Source organism: Pholis gunnellus (genome assembly GCF_910591455.1).
Source record: "Pholis gunnellus genome assembly, chromosome: 1".
In the NCBI taxonomy this organism is placed as follows: domain Eukaryota; kingdom Metazoa; phylum Chordata; class Actinopteri; order Perciformes; family Pholidae; genus Pholis; species Pholis gunnellus.
In genome coordinates, this window is record NC_136528.1 from 2,365,430 (window position 1) to 2,378,668 (window position 13,239).

Below are 13,239 nucleotides of genomic sequence, written 5' to 3' on the forward strand. Positions count from 1 at the left end.
AATCTTTGTCAACACAGAAAAGAGGATGCGATCAGCATTTGGTAAGTCAACTGGTCAAGTGTACAGGGGAATAAGGTAAAAAAGAACTATTAAATATCACCATGAAACTTGCCCTGTTGATCATCAACTTTAATAAGACAATTATATTTTGCATGACAAGTTTACGCAAATGAGGCATTAGCTCATGCTAACTTTTGGTGAATTTGGGAGAAATCTGCAGACGCAGACAAAGTAATAAAATAAAACCATTCTACTACTTCGCATTTTACATCATCTGCTAAATGACTGTAATGTAATGTAATATAAAAAACACCTCAATGTGTGCTGTGGATGTTGTCTCTTCCATCAGAGAAACAAGATATGTTATGGAAAAGTAGCCCGAATATCCAAATTGATCAGTGCATGTTTCTGGCCTGCAGTGTCTCGCCTCAAAAGCCAAACGAGCCGTCCTGATGATCATCTTGGTGGTGATTGGGGAGGTTAGTCCGGTCTGATTGTACGTGAAAATAACAGCATCATCACCACGCCGAGCATAAACAGAATCTCTTCTTTCTCATCAGTGTCCCTCCCCCCCCCCCCCCCCCCCATTTTCAAAGCCCTGAATCTGTCTCATTATCTTGTTTTGATGTTGCACTTTATCAAAATTGGACTCGATAGCCTCGGGCCCCGAAGTGCATGTGCACCGCGGACAAGGAGGAAGAGGAAGAAGCGAAGAGTGCCCGCACCGTCTCACTGCCTCCTCTGTTGACAACAACAAGAAAAGACCATCACAGCGAAACGCCCGCATGTATGGACATCAATTACTTTTTAATTGTGAAAGAGTACAGTACACTAATTAAAACTTGTATATCTTGCCATGCCAAAGGCAAAATTAATAATTGATATTTTATTAATATTCAAAAAGTAGCACTGGGAATATATTAAAGCGATTTTGTGGTTGCAGAAATGATCTAGTAGCCGTGTGAGTGTGTGTGTGTTTGACCTGTTTCTGATGAATTAGACTGCTCCGCCCCTCTTTTAGCCAGGCCGAGTTCAGTTTAGCCTCAGAAAGAGAGGGAGGCAGAGGGTGGATAAAGGAGGGTTTGTTTCGGAGGACTGTAGTTAATTTCACTCAGAATCTTATTAAAAATATTCTTCAATAATACAGTCGACCCTCAATCATCTGAGCCTCAATCCAACAATAAACATGTTAAAATGATTCTGCAAGTTGAAACATTTTCAGTGATGATGCATGCCGACAGAAATCAGAGTCTTAACTGAATGTGCATGGGAATATTCATTATATTTTGTATTTGAATGTCCTCAGTATAGTTCACTTCAGAGCAGTGATCGCAACCATTAATTGGATAGAGGATTTTGTTCCCCTTGACATATTACCAAACTTGACATTTTACCCGAAGAAGAAGAAGAAGAAGAAGAAGAAGAAGAAAAGAAAGTGAGAGGAAGAGGAAACATGGCTCAACTCAGCCTTCTTGGGATTGAAGTTAATATTATTATTCAAAACATATCAATGCCCACTGAGCTGTTGACTCCCTTAGGAGACCAACCGTGAAGTAAAGACTATCATTCTCTATCTGTAAATATAGTTCAGTAAAATAGAGCTGCACCTCTGGTATTCCACTTGATTGATGACTCGATTTAATATTTAATTCTGACTTTTTTCAAAGTAAAGCGTAATGTATGAACTACTACGTGAGGCGTCTGGGTAGTCGCTCTTGAAGAACCACAGAGGACGCATTGACATTGAGCTCATGTGTAAATTCTAAAATGAATCACGACTGAATTCTGCTGTGCTGCTTTGGTCACATAAATACCAACTTAAGTATGTTTAAATCACTGGCGTGTCATTATTTTCATATGATCAGCATGGAGCTCCTTCATGCTCTTGACAATAAACTTTTAAATACTAAATTGCGTGAACCTGAGGACCTAATGTAATAAAATAGACATTTTAGAAGGAGCATTCAACAGTGTTGTGACTCTGGACTTTTATTTAATTTTTATGTTTCACTTTTTAACTCGGCACTCTGAGAAGGAAGACGTGCCTGCATTGGACAATCTGTTAATGATGTACTACAAAACAAATCCAATGAAGTCAATCTGGACATTCTGTGCTGGTTCTATTTCAACAAAAGATTTACATGGCAAGATTTAGTGACCAAAAATAAATAAATACACAATTAAACTAATAAAACGAATAGCTTCATATCATGTTATCATCACAATTCTGCTGTCTAAAACTTTTGCAGGGAATAATAAAAATATGAAAACAAAAGGGGAACACCTACTTTGAACATGAGTTTTGCATACATTTCGCTGTATATTAATATTATAAAATACCCGTATTGATGTTAAGATAATGTTTTCAACAACGGTGCCGAGCCCTAATGTTACAGACGCTCAGTGATTGAAACAGGCTGACTTACACTGAATCTTTGTGGGACCTCGCATTGATGCAGAAGAATGTAAATCATTCCGATATCAGAATATCAAAATATCTATGGTCTCATATCAGATCGTCCTCGACAAAATTATATTTTTTAGCATTTTTTCATCTTCAGGCCGGACCAGCTAGTAGACAGTGCTCTCTCTGTGTGTGTGTGTGTGTGTGTGTGTGTGTGTGTGTGTGTGTGTGGGGTCCTGCACATTATCTTCATCATCCCCTTGCTGTTGAATATTCACGCAAGGGGGAAAAGATTGCGCTAATCTAAAATTTCTAATTAAAACTATTTGGTTGGCGGTATCGCATAAACACTATTATTGTTTAATATCGTTCACTGTCGCGGTGGAACGATCCATCATTCTGCCAGGTGCTGCAGCCCCCTCCTCCAACCAAGCGACGCCCGCCCTCCACCTCATATCATAGCCTCTTAAAAAAAAAGAACATCTCGGTATCTCCTTGGATGGAGAGGATGCCAGGACGAAACAGAGAGAGGGGGCGGGGTGAGCGCGTGTTTAGTATTTTTTTAATAAGCGTCCTCAGTACTATTGAGTGGGTCCCTTTGTTCATATGGTAAGATTAATTATGCTGTCAGCCACTCTCAGGGGCTGCTTAACAAAGATTCAGTGATATAATGGCCGGGCCCTGCGCTTGGCAATCACAATCACTGGGAGACAATTTCAAATCCTCCCTTCCCCACACAACGGCGAACCCAATGGTCGCCTTTTTCATCAACGGGGGAGAGGGGGGGGGGTCATTGTTAGCTGGCTAAAACACACACACACATTGAGTAGAAACACCTAGGTGCAGTTTGATTCTTCAGCTCGTCGGTTGCGACTCGCCGTTGTGTGCGAGCGCAGGTCTCCGTCAAGGGCGGCGGAAACAAGTAATGGAACGACACACAGGGTTTGAACTCTGCTTCTGTCGACCGGGGGTTTCATCGAACGTCTACAAACACGCGCGCATTCCCTTTCTTCCCTCCCTCTCGCGTCTGTAATAAACCGGGGTTAATTTTGCATTGCAGATTGAAGACACTGCAGCTGCATCATCGCGAGCGGCGCAGATGAGATCTATGTTTTTTTTCATAGTCCACAGGGGACGAGCGGCGGGCAAACTGATTGATACTGGCAAGTTTCTATTCAGGAGATTTCAAAGGCCTGATTTGTATTTCTGTGTTATGAATCCATCAACACGGTCACAACGGTCTCTCTCTCTCTCTCTCTCTCTCTCTCTCTCTGGTAACAAAGACTGGAGGTGTTCAGAGAGGGCAGGGATGGAGAAAGTGTGAAGTTGAAAATACAAAAAAAAACAGGGAGAGGATTGTTGATGTTGACAAATAATCATGCGTGGAGCGACCTCGTGTTTACTCCTGACTCTTTACCTCCGAGGCTTGAACTGAATCTTGAGTGCGACTCCGGCTTCAGTACGTCACCATGTAAAAAATGTCGTCATAGTTGGAATCCAAGAGGTGGTGACTATGAACGTTTTAGAATCCCCTTTAGCCGCCTTCGCTGACACCCCATTGCTCCATGTAGTGTCCTGTCTGCTCACTGTATCCATTAGGCGGAACACAAAGCTTTGTGTCTGTATATTCAACTTGTTCTCGTCCTAACTGGTCACATGTTGACGCTTTTCTAACCATAGACTGTACATGAGAAGTGGAGGTAGTTGTCGTTACGTCGCCCATTGGTTTGTCGACTGCCATTTTGAAGCCTTGAGTTCAGTACGACCGTCGCCTTCGAGGCTTTTTTTGCAGCCAGTGAACGGAAGTTACCATATTTGGACTGTGGGGGACCTTAGATACGCAGTATATGGCTCTGGTAGGGTAGAGACCTGTCAATCACAGGGTAGCCCCGACTTAAAGCATCCCCTGCTTTATGGTCTCTTTGACTCTAAATGGACCATCATGTACTAAATGAACATCATGCTGTATTGAAGAAGACTTGAAACTAGAGATTGAGACCATAAACTCATGTTTACAATGTTTACTGAGGTAATAAATCAAGAGAGAAGTAGAGTCATTTTCTCATAGACTTCTATACAATAGACTTCTATACAATCTCGCCTCCATAACTGGAGGTCTCCACTTGTTTCTAACACTCTGGGTAGACTCAACGTCACGTCACACTGGCGCTCTATGGCATATTGCACTAGTTTAAGGATGTGCATAAGGAGGTCCAGGTGGAAATAGAGTTAGTTTGACGTATCCAGAGGTTAAGGTAAAATAATTGAGAGCGCTGTTGACGGAAATCGGAAAAAGCTCTCTTGGCTATTTTTCATGCGCCTGTGAGACAATCCACAGCTTCAGCTCCTCAGTATCTCGACTCTTGTTAAGTTGCACCTGGTGTCAGGCTTCATGAGGTAAAAATAACACCTGTGAACATCAGTCACCTGTGTCCTACGCTGAACAACAAATCAGGTGAAAACGGATGAATAGTTATTGGGGATGAACTTTGCTGAATGTCTGAACACTGAACTTTAAAACAGCTGAGGAAACACCAGTCACCTGTGTTACTGTTGCTGCTGAAGAGAGCTTGGATCTGATGATTGTGAGCCAAGATCTGAAGTTATAAGGAGCAGCTATGTATGTTTTCTGGAGAGGAATTTACAGATGTTTATCCTTGATGAACATTGGGGTCGTGGCACCAGTGAAGAATGAGAGTAGCAGCGTTTGTATAAATATATAGAGAGTCATATAAAGTACATATATATAAAGTGTTTTAATTCAACTGCTCTGTCAGGTTTAGGCTACATGACGTGAGGCTGATAATAGCCCAACTTGACAGACATAGAAACTAATTCCTTGACGTTTTATGTGACTCGTGTTGGGGTCTTGTGCATATGTATGTGATAACAGCTGGATATTATGGCTTGTGCTCGAATTCAACCTTCAGTGTTCGCTCTTAGTGTAGAACATAACTTTGACTGTGTACATCTTGAGTGAACACCAGTTTTGAAACTCAATTTATAGTTTGGTTATTGGTCCCTGTTCTCAGGGTGGTGCCCCATTATTATTAGTAATTGTTAATAAGCTTATTGCTGTTAATAACTCCATTGATTTTAATAGTTTAGTTTTCATATTTGCTGATAACCAAACATGCTCCTGATAGATCCCAACACCAATTTCACACATTTCTCTCCCAATTTGTCAATACTTGGATCTGATACCGACTCTGATAACGTATCATAGTGGACGACTACACACTCTGCATCTCGGACGCCTCAAGACACCCTTGTGACTCCGACCAATAGGAGCCCAGGGAATTCTTCCACAGACAACTGTAAGCACGGTGAAGCGTAAGAGGAATGATGACGTCGGTGGACCTGTGAAAGAGAGATACGGTCTTTAGTTTCTTTTTTCCCAAACACAGCACAGCCATCAGCATACACACCGCCATTGTTTCTTTACACTCTTCTTCCTGGAAGTCCTCACTTCCTTCCTGATGACATCACACAGGTTGCCAAAGGGATTACCGTTTAACGACAGAAGGCAAGTCCAAACATATGCAAATGAGGGTGTATGAACAGAATTGGGTAATTCAATTGCAGTTCTATTGGGCAATATGATTGTTCCCTGCCTCCTCATTTTTAATCGGACATTTGTGCAGTTTCAACTGACCAAAAGCGTGTCTCTTATTGTGTGGCAAGTAATAAAAACCTGAATTTAAAATCAAGCACACACACACACACACTCATTTCATGAATTCCAAACGCTGACCTTGCGACGTGCCAGTCAAACGCGCCACTCAGGATTTCCCTGCCTTTTGCCCTTTTTCCACTCCGGCATATCCAACCTAGGCGACTACATCATGACCACGGACACAAACTAGGACTGATGCCGCTGTAATCATGATGAATGGAAGGCAGGAGACACGTCACCATTTCCTCTCTGCTTGATAAATGGTGTAATATACTCTTATTTAGCAAAAAAAAAGAACCTAATCATAGATCTTTGGAAGGCAGTAATATTCCACATCATATGTACTTAAACTGCACTTATGGTAGATCCATTTTTGTTCTCTCGTTTGGCTGTAAAGAGAATTTGGAAGGGATCTATTTTTTTTAAATGATGTGGTTCATTAATAACATTTAAAATGCCAGTTTCTTCTATTTTTGAGAGTAGATCACCGTCATTTCTGGAAGCAAACATAATTACATCGATTTCTTAACCACGTCATGGAGCCGATATAATTGTTTAATAGTTCCTTTAATACATTCTTTTTCCTGTGAGAAGCCTTTCTTACATTCTGTATGAGGCTTCCCAGTGGGCGACAGTCGCACCTCGCTGATTTATTTGTAGGAGAAGCCATAACATCCTTGAATTCACATAAAAACTTGACTTTTGTGAAAATGCAATGATTCAAAAAATGTCTTTGTGAAAGTGACGAGGTGAGTGAGTTTTCAGCAGGCCCAAAACAAAGACTGAGGGGATTTATATGAAGAGAAGATTCAAGCAATTTCTGATGCATTCAATGCAGCACGGCATGGACACAAATGAATATTGTTTACAATGTGCTTCCTGGGAAGTCTTGCAAACGGGACATTTGCATTTGATTCTGTAAAAGGGAAGTTTTCTCATTGGCTGCTGTTTTAACATCCCAAAGCTGCGGTGCCTTCACCTTTTTAATTATTTGCACAGTGGTTGTTACAGAACGATCGCTGTAATTATTGTTCATATCCTCAAGTCTTTATTGTTCTCATATTGTTTTGCCAGATAGAGTTAAGGTTAATGTATTCTAGCTTTTAAGCCACATTATCCTCCTAATTATGAGTCGACCTAGGCTTTGCTCTCTCCCTTTCTCTCTCTTTTTTATCTCATTCTTTTTGTCCTCGACTCTCTTAATGAATGTTTTTTTTGTTGTTGTCGTTCACTTAGCATTATACCGTATTTGTCACATATGCTCCCCCCCAACGATATAAATTACAGTACGACTTGAGAAACTTTAAATGGTCTGCCACCATCACGGGCCCCTGTATGAAATTAATTGCCGCCATGACAGATGATTGCAGGCGACGTTAAGGTCATTAAGTTCTGCATACCCCGTAATGAGGTGGAAACGGACGCACGCGATTGGCTGCCTATTATTTACCAGACTACCGAGGTTGGCTTGTGCTACATCGCCCTTGATTCTGAGAGAGGAGGAGGAGGAGGAGGAGGAGGAGGAGGAGGAGGAGGAGGAGGGGTCGGTGGGTGGGTTTCCTCGCTTGGAGGAGAAAAGAAACATCACTTTTTTTTTCTCTCTCTTCCGGTGTAGCACGCAAACAGTCGCTTGTGTGTGTGTGTGTGTGTGTGTGTGTGTGTGTGTGTGTGTGTGTGTGGTGGCGCCGGCGATGCGAAAGAGGTTGGGAGCTGCGCTCCGGCGGATGTGACAGTTTTAAAGAGTCTGAACATGTAAATCAAAAAATAGTTTGGGCCCTTAATGGATGTGTTTTAGCAGATCTTTCCCAGGCAAGGCCCCCTCATCCCGCGTCCTGCGCGACCCGCCCGCCTGTCTGGCGGGATGATGTTTACAATAATGGGGAGAGGCAGTCCAATTTCACCCAACACGCCCGGCACACGGCAGCCACCTCTCTGCACCCCTCCCGCGCCACATTTGAAAAGAGATGAGATTGAAAACAACACCAACTTCATGGAGAGGGCGACGCAGGGGGGTGGGTGGGGGCACAGAGTCGTGCTATGGACGAGCATCACACGCAATTTCACCTTGGCAGGGCACTTGTCAAAATCAAGAAATATAACACGTTGTTTCTTTGTCTCTTCCACCTTTTTCTTTTTTTTTGTCAGTCTCGCCACAACTGTATTTTCTACCCTTGGGGTGCTCGGGGTGTTGCTCATATGTGCAAAGCCATTTTCATACTAACGGAAACACACAAGAGGCCCAAATAGACTTCTTTGTATCAGCAAACACACATAGGCACTGTAAGGTCCCATAGGGAACGATGAGAAAAAGCCTGATATATTCTCCCGATGCCAACGTTTCCCTTTTCCTTTTAGTGTTTGTCGTTGTGGACAAACCTCAGTGTCACCTGTCATCTGTCCAGATGTATAGGATGTTCTTTCTCTCAACTTGTAACACAAATTAGTGTTATTATTCCATTTAAATTATTCAAATAGACCTTGTAGTTAGAGAGATAAGCCCTATAAGCCATACAGGTATGACATTTTCGAGCAGAGGCCTCAAAATAGGCTTAGAGGTTAAAAGGTTAAATGGTCAGTTCAGCCAAATCACACAAACACACACTTACCTTTGGTGGTTTCAGGCCGTACATTTTGGTGTTGTTTGTGTTCTGACGTGTCCGTCTTTGTAGATTTCAGAGGCCAGCCTAATGCAGAGATATTCGCAGCAGCACAATATTCATACATTTTTTTTAAATTGGGTGAACCAACCATTTAAATTTTAAAGATATTTAGGACGACATGTAGCAAGATAATGCATAGTAAAACAGACATATATTACATTGCTTTTCACATTTAATGTACAGACGGTACTTAAAATCAGTGTCGGTACAGTATTGATGAACCACACTGTTGGACAAACAGCAACAGAAGCGGGAGAGGGACTCCGAGTTAAAAACTGTTGGACTAATCCAGGTCGTATAGTGCAAAGTCCACGCTGCAGCAGTGGGTGTTAACCTTCTCCTCTCATCTGGAGGTTTTCTCCCCCATCCCTCTAACCCTGCGCTGTACCCCTCCATGCTCTGTACTCACCTCCATAAATAAGGTCAGCACGGACAAAGAGAGGAGATGTTAGGGTAGAAAATCACATTAGGGGAATACAACCTGGGTGTTTTTGTACATTTTTGTAGAAATCCTTATTGTGTGAAGGGTCAAGCACCCATCATTTTGCTCTGATCCAGTGGGCAGGTTGAAGGACGAGAGGAGAGAAAGAGAAGTTAATTTTATTGGGGAAAAAACATTGAGAATGAGGGCAAGGATTTCGCTGACGAGTGGGGAAGAATGAAAAGGTTAATTGGGCTATTATCCCGCTGTAGTTTTTGAGGGATTTATAAGATGTCCTGGACTTGCTCGCACTTTCTCTCGTTCGGTTTTGAGACGTGTGCTCATGCACACACAAGAGCACATTACCTCACACTAGTCCACATATTCACACAGTTTTCAGTAGAATTCAGACAGTAAAAGATGAATTATAATCGATACATATATATACACTAATAAAGCAAGAATACAAATACGAGAGGGTGAGAATATGTATGTTTTCATGTTTTGTTTACACCGTGTGCACAGCTTTTACAAGCAGAATAAGCAGAAAGTGATGTGACAATGAGAAGAAGAATGCTCACAAACTAATTTAAAAAATCAAAAGGAATACAATTTTGGAAATGGTTACTATTTCCAAAATGGTGTAAAAAGAAAAAAGTAACTCCCACAACACAACATATTCATCTTCACATTTTTACACTTCTCTTTAGGTATGAAATAAAATTAAAAGAAAACGAGAAACTGTGTGTTAAAGTTAGCTTTAGAGATGTTGTAAAGTATTTTGAACTGAACCGGGCTAGCTGTTTCCCCTCTGCTTCCAGTCTTTGTGCTAAGCTAGGCTAATCACGTTCAGCTCCGTACTTAATAAAAGACACAAAATTGATGATAATAATAATACTTTAATTGTATATAGCGCTTTTCTAAATACCAAAAGACGCTTTACATCGGGCAGAGACAAACAGAACAAACACAAACAAAAGAAAGACAGAGGAGCAACCAAAACAAACAGAACATGTTGGTAAAACTGGAGAAGCTGTGCGGAATGGGTCATGTAGTGGAGGGGATGGTGCCGGGGTTAGCAGGTGAAGGTGAGTTTGAAGAGGTGGTGATGCTGACTTTCACAAAGAGAAAGCCTTTTTTCCCCCAAATGTTTAATGCAGACTATTAAGGCAGAGTGATACATAATAGGATTCATAGATCATTTTATTGAATCAGAATTGCAGGTTGCATGATGCCCACTGGCCCGTTCATTTATTTTTCATTGTATTATTGTTTTTGAACAAATTAAGTTATGTTTCTTCTGGTTAGAGGCATACAGTGTCTTTTCTCCTTAAACTTCCAACATATTTTTCCTCAGTATTTAGGTTTACTTGGTTAGGTCTGGGCAACAACAGCACTTTAGGAAAAGAGTACAAATAAGCATGTTTGAGACGTAACTTCCATTTGCGGGGTTCGTTAAGTCCGTTAACAGTCAATTAAAGGCTCCCCATTAGTATTAGGATACGGCAACATAACAGTTTGACTTTCCAGTAACGAGGCACAGGCTTTAATTCATAAATATCCCACGCAAGCAATTTGTATGTTATCCATGTTATCACGAACCAGGAAGTATATAGACCACACAAACCCTGCTTCACGTGCGTCGAAGGAGAGGCTGATGGGACGAACAAAAACTTGTAAGAGTAACACTCTTCCTTATTTTAATCCAAACCACAATCTGTTCTCATACTTAACCAAGTAGTTTTGTTGCAGAAACCTAACTTAAATTATATCTTGTGAAGACGGAAGTTTATTTTGAAAAGACTGTTTGCGTGTAACTAGCATAAATTGACACGTGTTTTCGGACTTAGTTTGGAAAACGCATGCAAATGAGGAGTAACTTTTTTGTTAGATATCATATGAACCTTTGTTTGAAGATATGTTGAGAGGCAACATTCCAAAGTATGTGCCCTAAATGCAACAGGGTCATGTCCCTAACGAGATTCGTTAAAGCATTGAATTCGAACAAATCCTCACACATTGTCTGAATCTGGAAGTCATCTTCATCAGTTAATTAAACAAGTTTCAATCTCACTTCTCTCCTGAAATCAATATCTTTAGATTACCTCCTGATCATGTCAACAGTATGCTGTTGAACACATTCAAATGTAAAGTCACCTTACAAAGAGAGCTCTTCATGTAACCTTGGTATGAACTCAAGTGTTTCGCCGATGCTATCGCTGTGACACAATGCCCGTCTTATCAGTGGCTAAGTGATCACGCAAATAGATCCAATCAATGAGGAGCTTCTGTGTCCAGAGGACGGCACGAGAATGAATGAGGTTGAATTAACAAATGAATACATGTAAAGTAATGTAAATATAATGCACTAGTACGGGTGCAGTCGTTACTGCAAACTTTGAGTCAGCGGGGAATTCTCCGTAAGTTCGTCACCTTTATGGCGGTAAGGCAAGATGCAACGATAGGTCGATCACTGGTCCTGTAGTTATTTATGAAATCTCGGTTCTCAGACCTTCATCGGGTAAAATTCCAACATGTTCTCACCTCCAACTCATCAAATACTCTACAGTAGTCACTGGCCCGATACGCTTAAAACTATGACGGCGTGTCATTTTCCACTACATTACATGGTTACATGAATAGTGTCTTTCAAAATAAACTTGTCTTCATAGGGAACGACAGTTTAAGCTTGTTGTACGTTTATATGTTCGGTCTCTTTTCAAAATAAAGGTTTATTTTGTCAGGTTTAGGCAACAATGGTACTTGGTTAGGTTTAGTAAAATTGGTATGTTTGTTATGTAAAATAAGGGTTGAGGAGGTTACGTCACAAAACTACAGCAAAATAACTCAACGTTGACTTGGTTTCACAAGGGACACGAGTGACAATCTGGTGTTTGTTGGACCCATCCATCCTCCCTGGCCTTCTGTCTGCATCTTTATACTAAATCAGTGTCTTACATGGGTCAGACTGTCGGACATATGTGGCAGTAAAATGTTTTCGATGAGGAATCTGGTGCTTAAGAAACACTAACGCTTGCTTTTATCCACAGGGGCCGTCAAAATTAACACAAAATGAAAGTTTGTACTGAAGTACCACACTTCCACTGATGACTTCCAGAAAAATACATTATTGTTTATGGGCATTTGCAGCAACACAGACATAAGCCTGATTACATATGGAACGCCACTGTAACAATATTAGCCACAGAACAAGGTACACCCACCTGTGAGCTAATGCGGGAACACACACACAAACATACAGCACGCCACAATTATTTCTTTACTTACTTATTTGCTTACTTACGGGCACAGAGAGAACGGAAGCAGAGGGCAGCGATCTGCCCTTGAGAGCGGGCCCCTTGATTAGCAATGTTCTCCGGCAAATCAGCGGCCATTCACATGACGATGAATGCCGCGGGAAAAAAAAATTAACAGCTGTCACCGTGTGATGTGTTAATTTCCTGACAGTCTGTGCGCTAAAACCAATTACTGATTTAAGGGCAGGCAGAGAGAGCGAGAGAGAGAGAGAGAGAGAGAGAGAGGGGCCCTCTGCACACACTCATTAGGCTCCTTCAAGACTAAAAGGATAAAAGCAAAACAAGGGAAGGAAAAAAGGAATAGAGACTTTCACACACTCGCTCTCAGCCGAAAGCCTTGTATGTACAAAATGTCACTTTAGAAATAATTAACAACAAAGCTACTAGAGCCTAGTGCGTCTTCTCAGGATCAGTTATTAGCGAAATTATGTTTTGCGGGAAGAATAGAAATTTACTTTGCCCACTACAATTGTCTAATCTCACAGTTTTGTTTCCTTTCATCACTCCTTATCTTAGAGTTTGAACAATATGCTCGTATATACTCGAGTGTATTCTTGAGTTCAGACTGCATTTCCTTTCTCATAAAGCGTTAAATTTTTTAAAAGCATTTCAACTGACGAGTGTAACAAATGCAGAACTTTCACCCAGGAGACCAATGTTCTTATCCTGCATCACAAAGAACATGGATTTACTTCATAATAGTTTTGCTAGATAACTTCTTAATCACGCCAGTTACGTAAGATACATACTTGTTTCGACCC